This window comes from Vulpes lagopus, chromosome 9 (genome assembly GCF_018345385.1).
Source record: "Vulpes lagopus strain Blue_001 chromosome 9, ASM1834538v1, whole genome shotgun sequence".
Taxonomy (NCBI): domain Eukaryota; kingdom Metazoa; phylum Chordata; class Mammalia; order Carnivora; family Canidae; genus Vulpes; species Vulpes lagopus.
This window is the reverse complement of record NC_054832.1, coordinates 36,887,402-36,908,133: the sequence shown is the minus strand read 5'-3', so window position 1 is coordinate 36,908,133 and position 20,732 is coordinate 36,887,402. Positions and strand designations below refer to the sequence as shown.

The following is a 20,732-nucleotide window of genomic DNA, read 5'->3' as shown; positions in this document are numbered from 1 at the left end:
ATCCTAGAGTCCCGGGATCAAGTCCCACATCGAGCTCTTTGTGTGGAACTTGCTTCTCTCTCTGCCTGTGTCTCTGCCTCTCTCTTTCTGTGTGTCTCATGAGTAAATAAATGAAATCTTAAAAAAAAAAAGATTTTAAATAAATAGACCTTGATGCAATCCAAGATGTAGACATTTGCCTGCAACAGAATTATTTCACCTACTCTAAAACCTTGGCAATGTCTTTTTGTACTCTTTTAATCTTCTAATGGTTATTCTGATTTCTCAGAAGGTTAATGTTACCAATATGAAATAGCATTAATTTGATGTAACCAATGAAATTCATGGTTGAGATTAACTCAATGTTTTATTCTTGTTGTATGTGTATATTTCAACAATATATATATATATAGGCTCAAGTAATTGCTAATTGAAACATATCATCAATAGAAGTTCATAGATGAGATTTACATCCTTTCAAGGATGAGCTTATCATCATGGAAAATTGTACATGTATGCTTTTAAAAATTATCTTAATTTCTTATATTAGTCTATATTCACTGAGATCATTGTCCCAAAGTAAACAGTCCAATTGCACCTATTTTGTGTGCTAGAAATTCTTATCTTCTGAAGAACTGTGCCCTCTGTCTGAAGACAGATATTTTCTCAATCTGAAATACTTTTCTTGCCCATCATTTTTAACATTGAGCTTTGAGTGAAAACTAGATACCTGCAAATTATTCCACATTGATAAAGGTAATAAAAAATACAAATGTGATCCCAAAATAGACACAAATTAGAAAATAGCTAATTTTATTCTGTCTTGTAATGTTTTCATATCTTTATTTTATCTTGAGTTACAGGGGAGTGCATTAATTATTTGTATAAGCTTAATGAACTTTTACATATGTATATAGCCATGGTAACACCACCCAACACTCCAGAAACTTTTCCTCATTCCCATCCCACCCAGTCCCCTCCACTCCAAAGATAATCATTATTTGGACCTCTGTAATCATAGATTATTTTTGACATAACTAAATGTTAAAATGGATTTTAAGTTGTGAAAACTTTTTCTCCAAAGCTTATGTGTAAATCAACATAGTTTCTGACCTAATATCAAATCATACAATTGAAAAAAAATGACTTTGACTAGAATTAAAGTACAACTTTTAATTTCAGTTGGTCATCCTTAATATCAAATTGCATATTCATTCACTCTGATAGTTTCCATATGAATCATTAATGAATGTAAGGAAAACATAAAGACTCCATAAATGAAGATTAAAAGTTTTTATTAATAAACATCTTTATATTTATTAGGTAGATTCCTAGGATACACTTTAATAGCTATGGTTAAAAGGGAAGCTTTTAAACAATTTCTATGGATTTTATTTATTGCTACAGTTATTTAGTATAACTTATATACATAATATGACTTTTGTACATCATAGAGTTTATAGCTTCTCAAAAGGAAATGTCACTTTGTATTCCAGGACTCCATTGTCCTCTAGCTGAATTGAGTGTCATCCAGGTATGGGTTTGATAAACTGACACAACAGTGAAAAGAATCCCTGTCCCATGTCAGCTTATCAAACACACTGTGGACAGCAGGTCTTTGGCATTAAACACATTCCCATTCATTTAGGTTCTGAATAGAAGTCATGAAGCTCATGTTCAGTGAAACACAACCTCAGTATTTCCAGGTGATTTTAAAGAACACCTGATAAAACTGAGGTATAGTACCACAAAACTTGAAGAATTATGCAATAACTAGGAAACAATAATATGCATAGAATTAAAGAATTGCAATGCCATTGTTTCAGTGTGGTGACAAAGTAATAGTAATGAAATATACAGTAATTCCTTAATTCATTCTCTTAAACAGTATCAAATTATACTGAAAACACATTTATACTGTAGAATAAAACAATGAAGTCAAGTGTTTTTTTAAAAATCTTAGTTAATACCAAAACAGATATCTCTTGGGGCAAATTATCCTTTCATCTGAATCTCACTGTATTTTTCCAACTTAATTTATTGCAAAGTGTTCACCTTAGAAATTTAGCAGCCTTCATTCTACATAGTATGCCAAATTCATTTGTTCAGTTTCCATGTTAAATATGGGCATATTAAAAAGAAAATTTTTAAATTTATTCTTAGCACCATAAATATATTCTAATGAAAAGTTAACGTACAAGATGATGTAGGTCAAAACATGTTTACTTACATAATATTTCACTTTATTTACATCTTTCAAAATAAAATCATTAAATCAGTAATATTTATTAATGAATTTGTCTGAGATTACATTGTAAACATGTGAAAACATTTTTTTTTAGGTTTGTTTTCTTTTTTAACCCCACAAAGAAGAAATAGCATGATGCAGTTACAGTACCTCATCAGTGGAGCTCCCTTGCCATGCTGCAAGGACAAATGGAGCGCAGCAGTGCTGAGCAGAAGGTGCTTTCCTCTTTGGATAAAACTGCAGTCTCCAAAGAGCTTTTTTAAGTAGGGACTACTTTTAAATGTGTCTGGTCACCTCAAAGGGATATGTAGAGCATTTCCTGCCAGTAGGATTAGAGGAAGGAAGCATCAGGCCAAAATGTTTGATGTGTGATGTACTGTAATTCCTTTCATGTGTTCAGTGGCTTTTATATGTTGATCAATGTTCTGCTACCAATTGTGACCCTGGTGTGGTCCAGGTCATTAAAGTTCTACATTCCTTAATGTATAGGGTCATTAACTATACCTAGCAGCATTATTATAATTAAGGATACTGTTTTCTTTTAAATAACCACCTCTCATTTTCATTAAAATATTTATTTTTCATAATTGGATAATCCTCCTAGGGACTGATTCCCATGGAAGAGATGAGTCAGTATTGAAGACTGCCAGTACTAACATCACTATGGATACATCTCTATGATTCCTCACTTTGCATTGTACCTGGTTTTTAAATCAGCATTTTCTTCTCACAGTCTCCTATGGACATATAAAGTTCAAGAAGGAAACTAGCTTTAGGATGTAGTTTTCGTGGGTGTGTGTATCTTTCAGACAGTAAGAATAAGTATTGACAAAATTGCTATCAGCAATATTATATATCTTTAATGAAACAAAATTGACTATTACAGGTGTTCTTTACTCTTCTAGGATCATATTTTCTAAAGCAGTGATGTGTTAAACCACTGTAGTTTTAGGCTGTCTTTTTTTTTTTTTTTTTCATAAATGAGGAACAGTGGCTGATAATATCTTTGGCAAAGATTTGATAACAATCTAAATGCTGAGCTGTAGAGGATATGTTAATATATTAATGATATAAAAAAATAAATATATATTAATGATATATCCATGCGTGAAATTCTAAACAACCATCATCACAAAGGACAGTATGTGTGCCTATTTACTAGCATGAAACATAATTTAGGTATATGGTAAGTGAACATAAGGGTTTTAAAAACTGCATGTATAGTATGATCTTACCTACATACATGTTTGTGAGTTAATGGTAAATAGCCTAGATTGTAACACACCAGGTTGTCAAAAATAGTTACCTATGATCATTAGTCTATGAGAAGTTGTTTTCCTTGTCTTTATTTTTGTATATTTTCTAGATTTTTTTAGACCAGATCCTCTAATTGTAGCTTTAAAAAGTAGAAAAAAATGTTTTATATCTATTATATCTTCAGGTCTTCAGATAATGTTTTAAATTTGGGGGATTTTTTTGTCTCCTAAGTGTAAAATATATGAAAATATGTTCTTTATTCTTTCATATTTATATTTTTTGAGGCATTTATATTTGCTTTTTTTGGATCTTTTTACACTCAGTATAATATCATTAGATCACCCATCATTAGTTATTCAACACTCAACAGTGGTGGTTCTAAGGAAATACATATTCTATTCCAGGTGTGTGTGTGTGTGTGTTGAGGATTACATTAATTTTACTAAGATGATAGGCATGTACTAGCTGCCAAACAAGTTTTTTCTGTAATACTGAAATACTAAGATGTCTTTCTTACATAATCAGTTTTACTATATCATTTACTCATTTCTTCAAAACTATTTGTGAATGCTTACCATTTACCAGCTGTTTGCTAGATGTAGGAATACGTATATTGCATCTAAAAAATGTAATAAAAATTGTCACAATCTTCACTTTTGTGGAACATAATTTAGTCATCTTTATAATTATGCTTAAAATATACTAATTGATTTTTTTAAGATTTTATTTATTTATTCATGAGAGACACAGCGAGAGAGGCAGAGACATAGGTAGAGAAAGGAGCAGGCTCCATGCAGGGAACCCAATGCAGGACTCCATCCCAGGACTCCAGGATCACGCCCTGGTCTGAAGGCAGGCCTCAACTGCTGAGCTACTCAAGCGTCCCTACTAATAGATTTTTTAAACAATTTTTCTAGGTAAAGAAATATGTGGTACATTTAAAATTTAAAAGAACTCATTGAATTTTTACATATGAAGTATATTAATGTAGCATCTGTATTCATTTCATCTTGTAAGAAAATAATTCACTAGTTTTATAGATTAAAGTTATTGGCACCATAGTTTAAATCAGTTTCAGATCATGGCTTATGATGTTAATATTTAGGATCAAAATAATCATGCTTATTTTGTCAGCATAATAGTGTACAAAGTAAAAAAAACAATTTTACAAATTTTTATTTAAAAATTTTTTAATAACTAAGACCTTTCAATAATTAATGAACAATTATTGGCCTTATAAAAAAGGTGCAATTAGTTTCTGCACATTCTTTCCAAATGTGTTAAGATAGAGATATACAGCATATATAATTTAAAAGCATGTTAATGTTTGAAAATTCTTGATTTTAAAGTAATAAAACTGATATAATGAGTAAATGTACATAATTGTTAGAGAAACTGGTGATAGGAAAGTTGCTTATAAGCTACTTTAATATTGCCCTCTCAGTGGAAGCAGCCACTCTTAGTGAAGGAATCTTCTGTTTCTTCTTTTTTGGTACCTTAAAGCAGAAAACACATCTTCCTTTCTATAAACAGTTATATTTTTAAGGAGTACTTTATGGTATTCGCAGAAGGAAGAGATTTGAAAATCATTACCAGTTAAATTGGGAGTCACTCTGTAGCATCTCTTTAACAGCTGTTCAACCTCATTATTTCTCAGTTCATAAATTTTATTTTGGATGCTTTTGCCTCAGCACACATGCTAAGGTGTGAAAAAAAAATCTTTTTTCCACACTTTTATGTCTTAATTTTATTGGTAAAATATTTTGTATCTCTTCCATCACTTTGGACCATGTCTTTTTCAGAAATAAGTTTTTGCATTTAAAGACTTATTTGGTAAAATAAAATGTCATCTCCTCTAAATCAGTTTCTTTTTTACTCCGTTTGAAAGAGAAAAACTTTTTTGTCTTGATACTTATTTTGTAACCAATATCTAAAAACTACATAATTGTTCTCTGGTTTAACTGTAGTCTCAAGTCTCAGTTTTGAGCTATGCTGTCGTTCAGCATTGTCTATTTCAAGGTTATTTTCTTAAAATGTCACAGTATAGAAGCATAAATACTGAAGGTTAAATATTTTTTGTCGTCATTGTTTATAAAAACTGCTAAATTTACATTGTTAGGTTGTTTATATGTTGCCTAACTCTCCCTTTTTCTTTTCTGTTTTAATTATAGCTTGGAAAATGTCCAAGGGTAATGTACTTAGAAACTATACTGTATATTAATACTACTTATCTGATTTTATAATTATAAAAGATTACTGTTCCCTGGTATCATTTAAAGCTTATATAAAATTTATTAGCAGAATAAATAGTATAACAAATATTTTGGTTAAATAGTTCATATTTTGCTGACTAAAGTCAACATTGTCTTATTATGGCATACTTAACTCTTTGTATACTATTAAGAATAAGCCTATCACATTTATTATCTCTATATTTTTAGATTTCTTGCCATGTTAGAACATTGATGCCCAAAGTAAATAAAAATATCTTTATGCTTGAGAGAATAAAATAGAGGAAAGGATTTTTATGTTATTTTCCAAAGGAAGAAAAAATACTTTCATTTTAAGAATGACATGATAGTGTTTCACTTCCTGAATAAAATAGGTAGTGATTTATTTTAAGCTTTATTAATTCCTAGTTCATGGATAAAATACTGTATTTGGAATTCCTATCTATAGTAATATATAATAATTTAAACTTATTAATTTCTGGAAATCTGAATAGTGTTCGGTCCTAGTTTTAATTGAGATCTTTCTAGAATCTCATTTTACGATATTAAATTTCTTTTTTTTTTTTTTTAAGATTTTATTTATTCAAGAGAGATACAGAGAGAGAGAGAGAGAGAGAGAGAGGCAGAGACACAGGCAGAGGGAGAAGCAGGCTCCATGCAGGGAGCCCAATGTGGGACTCTATCCCGGGACTCCAGGATCACACCCTGGGCCGAAGGCAGGCACTAAACCGCAGAGCCACCCAGGGATCCCCACGAGATTAAGTTTCTATAGAGAAAAGCTTCCAAAAGAAGAAAATTCTACTACCAAGCCTTAGAAAAGAGGTAGCACATGTCTTGACACTGTGTACATTTATTATTGACAGAAATATCCTTAGAATGTCATTGTTGCAACATTGCCATTTAGAATCACAGAGAGTCCTATTTTATATCCATGTAATTAGTCACATGTTGATTATAGATGTTACAGAGATTTTTTTTTTTTTTTTTTACAGAGAAGTCTTTTGGGGCATGGTAACCAGAGGAATTCTCCATGGAGGACTTATAACTAGTTGAGACCCATTTAGAGAATGAGCAGTCTTGTTAATCAGAGGCTTGGTTATAAGGGTGTAATGAGAGAAGGGTAAGGAAAAGTGATGGTGATCAGATTGTAGAAGCATTGAATTCCTGGTTAAGGAATTTGTGCTTCATTAACTGGGTACTTCTGACCAGGTTTGCGCTATTTTTGGAGGATTAAACACAATGCTAAGCATATGATAGGTGTTTGAAGAGAGCAGATACAGATACCAGATTCCCCAGATTCAAGTTTCAGGTTTTCACTCAACTGGTTGAATGTCCTTGGTCAAAGCAAGATGCTTAACTGCCTAAAATTCCTAATCTGCAATGCAGACATAATACTACCTACTTCACAGGATTGTTATGAGGATTAAATAAATTAGTACATGCCAAAGCATCAGAATCTGGCACATAGTAAGTATTCAGAAATATTTACTGAGTACTTATTTATATAATCTGTTGTAATTATTACAATGAACATTTTTAAAATGATTACTTAATCTGGCTGTTCTATATTGGTTAAATTGGGGAAAGGATTGCACCTTTAGTCCTTATGCAAAGTTAAGTAAAATATCACTGACAAACTAGGAAATTTTGTTTTGCACCACACACACACAAAAGTCCTGTCTTATCCAGTGTACTCAAATGGTTTGTATTACTTTAAAACTCCCAGATAATTTCCAATTTGTAGTTTAGGCCCTAAATATTTAATCCTAACATTTCATAGTATTTTATAGTTTACAATGTACTTCTACACATTTATATCCTTTGACTTTCTGTTCAACCCTAGGCATTCCTTGGTACTGTTATTCACATTTCACAGTAGAAAAAACGAAACTTATGGTTGCTCAAGATCATACAGCTAACTTGAGCTCTTAACCACTACATTGTAATTCTTCTAGCCCCTCCCCCACCTTTTTTTATTCAAGGTTAATTAACACAGTATTATGTTTCAGTTGTACAATATAATGATTCACATTCTATACATTACTTAGAGCTCGTCACTGTAAGTGAACTCCTTAATCCCATTCACCTGTTTTGCCCATCCCCACACCCAGCTCCCCTCTGGCAAATACCAGTTTGTTCTCTATATTTAAGTATCTGGTTTTTATTTCTCTCTCTTTTTTTTTATCTCTTAATTTCCACAGATAAGTAAAATCATATGGTATTTGTCTTTCTCTGACTGACTGACTTCACTTAGCAGTATAGCCTTTGGGTCTACCCATGTTGCTGCAAATGGCAAGATTTCATTTTTTTTTTATGACTGGGGAATATTCTTTTGCTTATGTAAACCACATCTTCTTTACCCCTTCATCTACCAGTGGATATTTCAATTGCTTCACTATCTTGGCTGTTGTAAATAATACTGCAATAGGGATGCATATATCTTTTCAAATTAGTATTTTTGTATTCTTTGTGTGGTAAATACCCAATAGGGGAATTACTGGATCATATGGTAATTCTATTCTTAATTTTTTGAGAAACCTCTGTACTGTTTTCCACAGTGACTGCACCAGTTTGCATTCTTACCAATAGTGCAAGAAGGTTCTCCTTTCTCCACACCCTTGCCAACACTTGTTATTTCTTGTATTTTCCTTTTAATCATTCTGACAGGTATGAGGTGATATGTCATTGTGGTTTTGATTTGCATTTCCCTGATAGTGATGTTGAGCATCGTTTCATGTGTTTGTTGGCCATCTCTGTCTTTATGGAAATACGTCTATGCAGATCCTCTGCCCATTTTTAAAATTTGTTTATTTGTTTTTTGGGGTATTGAGTTGTATAAGTTCTTTGTATATTTTGGATATTAACCTTTTATCAGATATATATCATTTGTAAATACCTTCCCTCATTCAGTAGGTTGCCTTTCTGTTTTGTTCATGATTTATCTTGCTGTATAAAAGTTTTTTATTTTGATGTAGTCCCACAGTTTAATTTTGCTTTTACATTTAAGCATTTACAGAAGAGTTAATACCTATTCTCTTCAAACTATTCCAAAAAATAGAAAACAAATAAAAGCTTCTGAATTCATTCTACAAGACCAGCATTGCCCTGATACCAAAATCAGATAAAGACACTACAAAAAAAGAAAACTGGGGGTTCCCTGGGTGGCTCAGCGGTTTAGCGCGCCTGCCTTTGGCCTGGGGCGTGATCCTGGAGACCTGGGATTAAGTCCTACGTCAGGCTTCCTGCATGGAGCCTGCTTCTCCCTCTGCCTGTGTCTCTGCCTCTCTCTCTTTCTGTGTCTCTCATGAATAAATAAATAAAATCTTTAAAAAAAAAAGAAAGAAAGAAAGAAAGAAAACTACAGGCCAGTATCTCAGATTAACATAGACTCAAAAATCCACAACAAAAAATTAGCAAACCAAATCCAACAATACACGCGCGCACACACACACACACACAAAATCATTAACCACAGTCAGGTAGGATTTGTTACAGAAATGCAAAAGTGGTTTAATATTTACAAATCAGGCAACATGATAAATCACATTAACAAGAGAAAGGATAAAAAACACATGATCATCTCAATAGATGCAAAACATTTGACAAAGTACAACATCCATTCAGGAGAAAAACTCTCAACAAAGTAGGTTTAAAGGAAACATACCTCAGTATAATAAAGGCCATATATGGAAAACCCAGAGCTAACCTTGTACCCAATGGTGGAAAATTGAGACTTTTTCCTCTAAGATCAGCAACAAGACAAAGGATGCCACTCACCACTTTATCTAACATTGTATTGGAAGTCCTAGCCACAGCAGTCAGATAAGGAAGGCAAAGAAGGCATCCAAATTGATAAGAAGTATAACTGTCACAATTTGCAGATGACCTGACACTGTATATAGAAAACCCTAAAGACTCCACCAAAAAATGCCTACAACTGATAAATATATTTAGTAAAGTTGCAGGTTACAAAATTATTACATAGAAGTGTCTTACATTTGTATATATCATAACGAACAAGCAGAAAGAAAATTAAGGGGCGCCTGGGTGGCTCAGCGGTTAAGTGTCTGCCTTTGGCTCAGGTCATGATTCCGGGGTCCTGGGATCAAGCACTGTGTTGGGCTCCCTACTCAGAGGGGAATTTGCTTCTCCCTCTGCACCTTGCCACCCCATGCTCTCTCTCTCAAATAAATAAGTAAATTATTTAAAAAAAAAGAAAAATTAAGAAAACCGCCCCATTTGTAATTGCACCAAAAGAATAAAATACCTAGAAATAAATTTGAGATGAAAGACAAAAACTATAAAACACTGATGAAAGAAATTGGAAGATAACAAAAACAGAAATCTATTCCATGTTCATGGATTGGGAGAACCAATATTGTTAAAATATCCACCCAAAGCAACCTATAGATTTAATGCGATCCCTGTCAAAAAAATACCAAAGCATTTTCACAGAACTAGAACAAACAGTCCTAAAATTTGTATGTAACCACAAAAGTCCCTAATAGCCAAAGCAATCTTAAGAACAGAGCCAGAGGTATAATCTTAGATTTCAAGATATACTGCAAAACTGTAATAATTAAAATAGTGTTCATTGAAGCAACTGTGTCAAAACAATATACAAAATAAGAAAGTACATTTTATACCCACTACCTACCTCTGTTCTGCAACTTGCTTTTTTTTTTTTTCAACTCTACCGTAACCATCACTCGGATATTCCTAACATCATTCATGGATTTTTACTTCTTTTTAATTATCCATTGCATCAGTATGTCAGATGTTTTTCTTTTCTTCTAATAACAGGCATTTAAGTTCTCAGTTTTTCTCTATTGCATAGAGGGATGAATATTCTTCAGTATTCTTCTTGACTACACATATAATAGTCTCTCTAGAGTGGTGCTTTACAAAAGAACTTCTTGTGATCACGGGAATGTTCCGTATCTGCTCTTATACAGTAGCCATTAGCTGAATGTGACTTGAACACTTACACTGTAATGGCTACAACTGAGGAACTAAATTTTAAAAATTGTGTTGAATTTTAATTGACTTAATTTTCAATAGACACATGCAGCGAGTGGCAATTGTATTGTTACAGCAGGGGCTCTAGGGTATAGATCAAGCAGTGGAATTGCTAAGTCATAGGTTTGGCATAACCTCAGTGCTGCTAAGTATCACCAAATTGTTCTTTAAAGTGATTGTATCAGGTTCACCTTTCCAGTAACTCAATGTGAGAGTTGCCATTGCTCTACATTTTGATCAACACTTAGCATTAATACTGATTTTTTTGTTTTGTTCTTTATTACTACTGTTATATTAGGCACTGCAAAAAAGATTGTCTTAGGACTAGAAGTGAGTGGAAGACCCTTAGGTAAAAATATTGGCTCTGTGCAACTAAAGGCAATACTTCAATGCTGAGATGCTCATTATGATTAGATGTGTAGGTTTGTGTCTTCTAATACATGGTGACAGAAGGGTAGTACTCTACCATACGATAGGGAGAATATACCAGACTTTTTTTTTTTAATTTTTATTTTATTATTTATGATAGTCACAGAGAGAGAGAGAGAGAGAGAGAGGCAGAGACACAGGCAGAGGGAGAAGCAGGCTCCATGCACCGGGAGCCCGATGTGGGATTCGATCCCGGGTCTCCAGGATCGCGCCCTGGGCCAAAGGCAGGCGCTAAACCGCTGCGCCACCCAGGGATCCCTATACCAACTTTTAAATCAAATGTCAGACTGTGTACTGATTACTGACTGATTTGCTAAGCATATGATAGGTGTTTGAAGAGAGCAGATACAGATACCAGATTCCCCAGATTCAAGTTTCAGGTTTTCACTCAACTGGTTGAATGTCCTTGGTCAAAGCAAGATGCTTAACTGCCTAAAATTCCTAATCTGCAATGCAGACATAATACTACCTACTTCACAGGATTGTTATGAGGATTAAATAAATTAGTACATGCCAAAGCATCAGAATCTGGCACATAGTAAGTATTCAGAAATATTTACTGAGTACTTATTTATATAATCTGTTGTAATTATTACAATGAACATTTTTAAAATGATTACTTAATCTGGCTGTTCTATATTGGTTAAATTGGGGAAAGGATTGCACCTTTAGTCCTTATGCAAAGTTAAGTAAAATATCACTGACAAACTAGGAAATTTTGTTTTGCACCACACACACACAAAAGTCCTGTCTTATCCAGTGTACTCAAATGGTTTGTATTACTTTAAAACTCCCAGATAATTTCCAATTTGTAGTTTAGGCCCTAAATATTTAATCCTAACATTTCATAGTATTTTATAGTTTACAATGTACTTCTACACATTTATATCCTTTGACTTTCTGTTCAACCCTAGGCATTCCTTGGTACTGTTATTCACATTTCACAGTAGAAAAAACGAAACTTATGGTTGCTCAAGATCATACAGCTAACTTGAGCTCTTAACCACTACATTGTAATTCTTCTAGCCCCTCCCCCACCTTTTTTTATTCAAGGTTAATTAACACAGTATTATGTTTCAGTTGTACAATATAATGATTCACATTCTATACATTACTTAGAGCTCGTCACTGTAAGTGAACTCCTTAATCCCATTCACCTGTTTTGCCCATCCCCACACCCAGCTCCCCTCTGGCAAATACCAGTTTGTTCTCTATATTTAAGTATCTGGTTTTTATTTCTCTCTCTTTTTTTTTATCTCTTAATTTCCACAGATAAGTAAAATCATATGGTATTTGTCTTTCTCTGACTGACTGACTTCACTTAGCAGTATAGCCTTTGGGTCTACCCATGTTGCTGCAAATGGCAAGATTTCATTTTTTTTTTATGACTGGGGAATATTCTTTTGCTTATGTAAACCACATCTTCTTTACCCCTTCATCTACCAGTGGATATTTCAATTGCTTCACTATCTTGGCTGTTGTAAATAATACTGCAATAGGGATGCATATATCTTTTCAAATTAGTATTTTTGTATTCTTTGTGTGGTAAATACCCAATAGGGGAATTACTGGATCATATGGTAATTCTATTCTTAATTTTTTGAGAAACCTCTGTACTGTTTTCCACAGTGACTGCACCAGTTTGCATTCTTACCAATAGTGCAAGAAGGTTCTCCTTTCTCCACACCCTTGCCAACACTTGTTATTTCTTGTATTTTCCTTTTAATCATTCTGACAGGTATGAGGTGATATGTCATTGTGGTTTTGATTTGCATTTCCCTGATAGTGATGTTGAGCATCGTTTCATGTGTTTGTTGGCCATCTCTGTCTTTATGGAAATACGTCTATGCAGATCCTCTGCCCATTTTTAAAATTTGTTTATTTGTTTTTTGGGGTATTGAGTTGTATAAGTTCTTTGTATATTTTGGATATTAACCTTTTATCAGATATATATCATTTGTAAATACCTTCCCTCATTCAGTAGGTTGCCTTTCTGTTTTGTTCATGATTTATCTTGCTGTATAAAAGTTTTTTATTTTGATGTAGTCCCACAGTTTAATTTTGCTTTTACATTTAAGCATTTACAGAAGAGTTAATACCTATTCTCTTCAAACTATTCCAAAAAATAGAAAACAAATAAAAGCTTCTGAATTCATTCTACAAGACCAGCATTGCCCTGATACCAAAATCAGATAAAGACACTACAAAAAAAGAAAACTGGGGGTTCCCTGGGTGGCTCAGCGGTTTAGCGCGCCTGCCTTTGGCCTGGGGCGTGATCCTGGAGACCTGGGATTAAGTCCTACGTCAGGCTTCCTGCATGGAGCCTGCTTCTCCCTCTGCCTGTGTCTCTGCCTCTCTCTCTTTCTGTGTCTCTCATGAATAAATAAATAAAATCTTTAAAAAAAAAAGAAAGAAAGAAAGAAAGAAAACTACAGGCCAGTATCTCAGATTAACATAGACTCAAAAATCCACAACAAAAAATTAGCAAACCAAATCCAACAATACACGCGCGCACACACACACACACACAAAATCATTAACCACAGTCAGGTAGGATTTGTTACAGAAATGCAAAAGTGGTTTAATATTTACAAATCAGGCAACATGATAAATCACATTAACAAGAGAAAGGATAAAAAACACATGATCATCTCAATAGATGCAAAACATTTGACAAAGTACAACATCCATTCAGGAGAAAAACTCTCAACAAAGTAGGTTTAAAGGAAACATACCTCAGTATAATAAAGGCCATATATGGAAAACCCAGAGCTAACCTTGTACCCAATGGTGGAAAATTGAGACTTTTTCCTCTAAGATCAGCAACAAGACAAAGGATGCCACTCACCACTTTATCTAACATTGTATTGGAAGTCCTAGCCACAGCAGTCAGATAAGGAAGGCAAAGAAGGCATCCAAATTGATAAGAAGTATAACTGTCACAATTTGCAGATGACCTGACACTGTATATAGAAAACCCTAAAGACTCCACCAAAAAATGCCTACAACTGATAAATATATTTAGTAAAGTTGCAGGTTACAAAATTATTACATAGAAGTGTCTTACATTTGTATATATCATAACGAACAAGCAGAAAGAAAATTAAGGGGCGCCTGGGTGGCTCAGCGGTTAAGTGTCTGCCTTTGGCTCAGGTCATGATTCCGGGGTCCTGGGATCAAGCACTGTGTTGGGCTCCCTACTCAGAGGGGAATTTGCTTCTCCCTCTGCACCTTGCCACCCCATGCTCTCTCTCTCAAATAAATAAGTAAATTATTTAAAAAAAAAGAAAAATTAAGAAAACCGCCCCATTTGTAATTGCACCAAAAGAATAAAATACCTAGAAATAAATTTGAGATGAAAGACAAAAACTATAAAACACTGATGAAAGAAATTGGAAGATAACAAAAACAGAAATCTATTCCATGTTCATGGATTGGGAGAACCAATATTGTTAAAATATCCACCCAAAGCAACCTATAGATTTAATGCGATCCCTGTCAAAAAAATACCAAAGCATTTTCACAGAACTAGAACAAACAGTCCTAAAATTTGTATGTAACCACAAAAGTCCCTAATAGCCAAAGCAATCTTAAGAACAGAGCCAGAGGTATAATCTTAGATTTCAAGATATACTGCAAAACTGTAATAATTAAAATAGTGTTCATTGAAGCAACTGTGTCAAAACAATATACAAAATAAGAAAGTACATTTTATACCCACTACCTACCTCTGTTCTGCAACTTGCTTTTTTTTTTTTTCAACTCTACCGTAACCATCACTCGGATATTCCTAACATCATTCATGGATTTTTACTTCTTTTTAATTATCCATTGCATCAGTATGTCAGATGTTTTTCTTTTCTTCTAATAACAGGCATTTAAGTTCTCAGTTTTTCTCTATTGCATAGAGGGATGAATATTCTTCAGTATTCTTCTTGACTACACATATAATAGTCTCTCTAGAGTGGTGCTTTACAAAAGAACTTCTTGTGATCACGGGAATGTTCCGTATCTGCTCTTATACAGTAGCCATTAGCTGAATGTGACTTGAACACTTACACTGTAATGGCTACAACTGAGGAACTAAATTTTAAAAATTGTGTTGAATTTTAATTGACTTAATTTTCAATAGACACATGCAGCGAGTGGCAATTGTATTGTTACAGCAGGGGCTCTAGGGTATAGATCAAGCAGTGGAATTGCTAAGTCATAGGTTTGGCATAACCTCAGTGCTGCTAAGTATCACCAAATTGTTCTTTAAAGTGATTGTATCAGGTTCACCTTTCCAGTAACTCAATGTGAGAGTTGCCATTGCTCTACATTTTGATCAACACTTAGCATTAATACTGATTTTTTTGTTTTGTTCTTTATTACTACTGTTATATTAGGCACTGCAAAAAAGATTGTCTTAGGACTAGAAGTGAGTGGAAGACCCTTAGGTAAAAATATTGGCTCTGTGCAACTAAAGGCAATACTTCAATGCTGAGATGCTCATTATGATTAGATGTGTAGGTTTGTGTCTTCTAATACATGGTGACAGAAGGGTAGTACTCTACCATACGATAGGGAGAATATACCAGACTTTTTTTTTTTAATTTTTATTTTATTATTTATGATAGTCACAGAGAGAGAGAGAGAGAGAGAGAGGCAGAGACACAGGCAGAGGGAGAAGCAGGCTCCATGCACCGGGAGCCCGATGTGGGATTCGATCCCGGGTCTCCAGGATCGCGCCCTGGGCCAAAGGCAGGCGCTAAACCGCTGCGCCACCCAGGGATCCCTATACCAGACTTTTAAATCAAATGTCAGACTGTGTACTGATTACTGACTGGAATATTATTGACTAGTACCTTTCCTTAAACCATCTTTATTCTGATTATTTTACATGTTAAAATATTCATATTTTTAAGATCACGTATTAAGAGATTTCCCAAACTATTGATGCATTTTTTAAAACTACTATTTTGCTTCACAACTAGAGTGTTGCTTAATGTTTATTTTATGTAAATTTGAGAATCTTGACTTCTTAGCCCCAATTTTGTAATATTTGTTGGTCTGAAGCAACTCACATAACATGTTATAAACTGCATAAAATAATATGGTAATGTTTAAAAAACAAAAGTTGATTTGTTATATACCAGCTTAAAGGCTCCCTCCCCTGTCAAATGTCTTATTGTAAATCTGCTCTCGTCTATATTCTTAGAAATATTGTCTTTATTTTTTTAATATTGTCTTTATTTAACTTAATCTGAAATCTCTCAGTTTTTCACCCATCTATATATTTATAATAAAGTATAATCTTACATTTTATTTTGACAACCAGTTCTCCTATTGTTAAGTGTATAAAAGCCCGAATTTATAGTCAAAAGGTATGGCATTTATATTTATATTTAATATTTATATTTATAGTCAAAAGATATGGCTCTAGAATGATGTGGAATAAAGTAATTAAAGAGAAAAAGGTTTAAGTGCTAGAATTAGGCATACTAATAAAGATAAATTTAGTGAGGGATAAATGGGATGGCTTTGTTAGAAATCATATCAAAAATTTCCCAAGCAACTTAATATGAGGACTATGCTACATGTGGTCCAACTAATTCAGCTATAGTTTGCTTTTTTTTATAAATATTTTTACAAGGCTAAAAATATTTTCTTATTATAGAAGATATTTATAAAGGTAGTAAGAACTTGCCTTTCCTATTTAATAGTGCACTATGATTATTTCTCTGTGTCATGGAACAGTCTTTTCAAACTTCAGTTTTAATTATTTACCAGTATAAATAATAACAAATAGTGTTGTTATTGCTGAAAGTCTTTAGTGGAGATATTGAATAATGGGGAGCCAATTCTGAATCCTGATTTGAATGGTGATTTTTGAAAGGAAGGAATTATGATTGTTTTTTTATAAACATAATTTTAAGAGTAAGAGATAATGGTTAATGATGGATTATTAAAAAAAAAAAAAAGACAATGTTAAAATGGTAGGCGAATTTTATAGAAAGTTTCAAATAGGATACTCAAATTGGATTTGAAAATAGCCAGCCCGTTAACTACTAAGACCAATTATTTTGAGTAAACAGAATGAAAAAAAACTAAATAAAGATTTGAAGAATATCTGAATAAAGAAGGATGTTAACACAGTTGGAACTGAAGTCTGGATGGTTCATGATTTATGTAATAGGAGTTGATTTTCAGCCATGGTAGATTTTTTTTTTTAAGCCATGGTAGATTTTATAGAAGAATCAGAAATCAGAAATGTTGCAGAGATATGTTTAGAAACACTAGAAGCAAGTAGGAGGTCTGTCTCTTTAACAAGGACATGATATAAATTTCATCTATATTACCATCTTTAGAAGCTTAGAGAAACGAAATTTAAATAAACCTAAAGAATGCAGGATTTTACTAAATTTATAATTTGCTTTTCTAAGTCACGTATGTGGGAATTATAGCAAAATATACTGCTAAGTAAGACCATTCTGGATTCTAATATATAAATGAAGTTAACTTTTATACCAGGTACTTGCATGTTTTGGAAATCTGTGAGGATTTTATGTAAACATACCTGTAATATAATATCATAACATTCTAAAAAAATTCTCTTTGATCTCATGTTGTCAAGGAATTATGGCATATTATTATTTGAATTGAAACTATGCAAATAAAATTCATTCTAAAATTGAATGTTTAAAAATTAACGAAAGAATAATATTTAAGAATTGCACTACTTTACTAGTGTAATAGAAGAGCTTGACTAATCCTGTGAAACTTTGCAGTATGTGTGTGGTGTGTGGTATGCTATTTAAAAATTAAAAGGCTACAATGACATTTGGCAATGGTTTTGATATTTTTTTTTCTTTCTCATAAGACAGCCCAACTTTTCTAGGCTTTCTTTTGTTGTTGGTCTTTTTCTTATGAAGTGTTGTCAAGCAATCTTTTTCACATCCTGTACTTGTAGAGATGGCTATTTGAACCTCTGTATGGAATTTTGTACTTAAATTTCATCTTCTTAGTTTTGACTCTGTTCCAATATTTTGAGATATTATATATGTCATATATATATCTTTGTCACTTGAAAATTTGATAAGACTGATTTATATGAATTCATTAAAATTAATGATAAAAACTATTGAATTGAGCCAAATCCTCTGTCATATTATTAGGAACTTGACTCCAACTAGTTATTATTTGGATTTGGTATTAAGCCAGTTCTAAATCCATTTTTACTATGTTTTTGTCAAGTCTGTATTTCTGTATTTCTCCAATGTATTTTAAAAAGTATTAAACCTAGTCATTTGCACAGCTTTATAACATTATGCTTTATAATAGTGATGTTGCTTTCTCAGTGTTTTCATGACAATATAACCAAAAAAAGGAGTCAGTTTGGCTTGATTTAATAGTTAATTCGTACGACTCTTAATATGTATCACTTTCTGTTCTTAAGTGCTCAAAAACCTGACGAATGAACAATCAGTGTTGTTAAAGATCAGTGACATAGGGGTGCCTGGGTGGCTCAGTCAGTTAAGCATCCAACTCTTGATTTCAGCTCAGGTCATAATCTCAGAATCATGAAATTGAGCCCCATGTTGGGTTCCATGCTCATTGGGAAGTTGGCTTCAGTTTGTCTCCTTCTCTCTCTGCTCTTCCCCCTGTACTCACTTGCTCTCTTTCTCTAAAACAAATAAATCTTTATTTTTTTTTTCAAATAAATCTTTAAAAACAGATCAGTAACATAATTTGTTTACAAAATTGAAGTAGCATTCCCATTTCTCTATATTCTAGTATGTCTCTCAGTAATTTCTCTGAGATCACATATGGATTCTTTAATCACCAACAAATTTTTCAGTGCAGTGCATATTCAGTTAATTCATTTCTTTAGAATGTATTTCTAATGTGATGAGAGTTGTTTGGGATAGTTTGTTATACTTTTCACATTGACCATACATTGTATACCTATATCTTCTTAAATCATTTTGCTAACGTATATCCCATGTATAGCATTTGTGAGCCAAAGAGGACTTACCACCTCAAATCTGACTGTTTCCTGGAGAAAAAAAACAAAAAAACTTCAAAGTTCACATTTTCCTTAAGATAGAATGTAAAAATCTAGCCTCTTACTATCTTAACCAGTGAGAATACTCTGAGAAATTTTAAACAGAAAGAAATATTCTATATACCAATGAAATTCTCTATAATTTAGCCATGGAAAAAAAAAAGAATTGGTAAATACTACTTTCATATTATTACATTATACTCCTATTTTGTGCATTTGTGCACATGATCATTTAATATTTGTATAACTGAAATAAGGTGAGTTTTGTTACTGCCCCATCATAAAACCATTTATTAATGTAAAATTTCTTATTTATTAAAGTTTGTACTAATTGAAAATGAATTTTAGTTTCCGAAAGATCTGAAATTCTTAGAAAATAAATTATTTATTGGATAAATCTATTCTTGCTCCTTTATCTTCATAAACCTCTGTCTCTTTTGAGAATATGAAATTCATGATTCATATTTTAGTGTGCATTTTATCACTTGGACTAGAAATATAGAGGAATCATTTTCTTACATAATGTTCTGTTTATACTCAAGGAATTATTGTAGGGTATATTTGTTCAAACTGAAGTCTCTGTATCCTCAGTGTACTTATGGATTTTATAATACAGAGTAAGTGAGAGCAGTGGATTCAGTTTGAAAGCAGACCAATAGCTTCTTTCATATCCATTATAGTAATAACAATAACCAAGTGTCATGTATAATTAGTAAACATGTTAATTAAAATTACCTGATTTAATCAACTAAAGTAATCTTATGTAACTGGTACCATTATCCCCTTAAAGAGGAAACTGATATTCACTAAGCTAGCTGACTTCTCCAAGGAAATCTATCTTGTACGGTAGAACCAGAATTTGAATATAATTGTGACATTAAAATTCATGCTCTTGTGGTGCCTGGCTGATATTAATCAGTAGAACATGTGACTCTTGATCTTGGGGGTTGTAAGTTTGAAGCCTACAATGGGTGTAGAGATTATTTAAAAATAAAATCTTAATAAAATTTATGTTAATATAGTTTAATTGTACTGTACTTTCTTTGACCATAGAACTACCATGGTAGTTCTACCATGGCTACCATGGTAGCCAACTGTCTTTTAAACATATGCCATTCATCATAGAGTGGGCTGGGCCAGAAAATGTAAGAGGATCCTGGGAAACCTATCTCTTTCACTGGAGATTTAATAGAGAAGTACATATACTGGCATATGTGAATCAATCCTGCTACTGAATGTATATAAAACATAAAATCTGAAGATGGAGCCTTAGTCACTAATATTGGAAGGGCAAATAGAAGAGAATCCAATAAAGGAGATTAAAGAAGAATATTTGAGGGAATGTGGAAGTACACCATGTCATGGAAGAACATTTTAATGATGAGGAAAAATTGTTATAATAAGAGCTTCCGATATATATTAATCATTTACTCTGTGTCAGGTATTACTTTGCATGGAGTAATTCATTTGACTCCCTTCAGTGAGTTCACTTTTCAGATGAATAAAATGAAGCACAGACACT

General features: G+C 32.9%; 1 protein-coding gene across 11 annotated transcripts in view; it reads left to right on the top strand.

Annotated features, from left to right (window-relative positions):
* Positions 1-20,732, top strand: part of VPS13B (vacuolar protein sorting 13 homolog B) — a 739,627-nt gene that overhangs the window by 433,560 nt on the left and 285,335 nt on the right. Inside the window, exon 32 of one of the 11 annotated variants that reach the window (XR_005989852.1) lies at positions 6,708-6,835. The exons of the other annotated variants lie outside the window; for them this stretch is intronic. The gene's annotated coding sequence lies outside the window, so the exon portion shown is untranslated. The remainder of the gene's footprint in view (positions 1-6,707; positions 6,836-20,732) is intronic. 11 annotated transcript variants of the gene reach the window in all.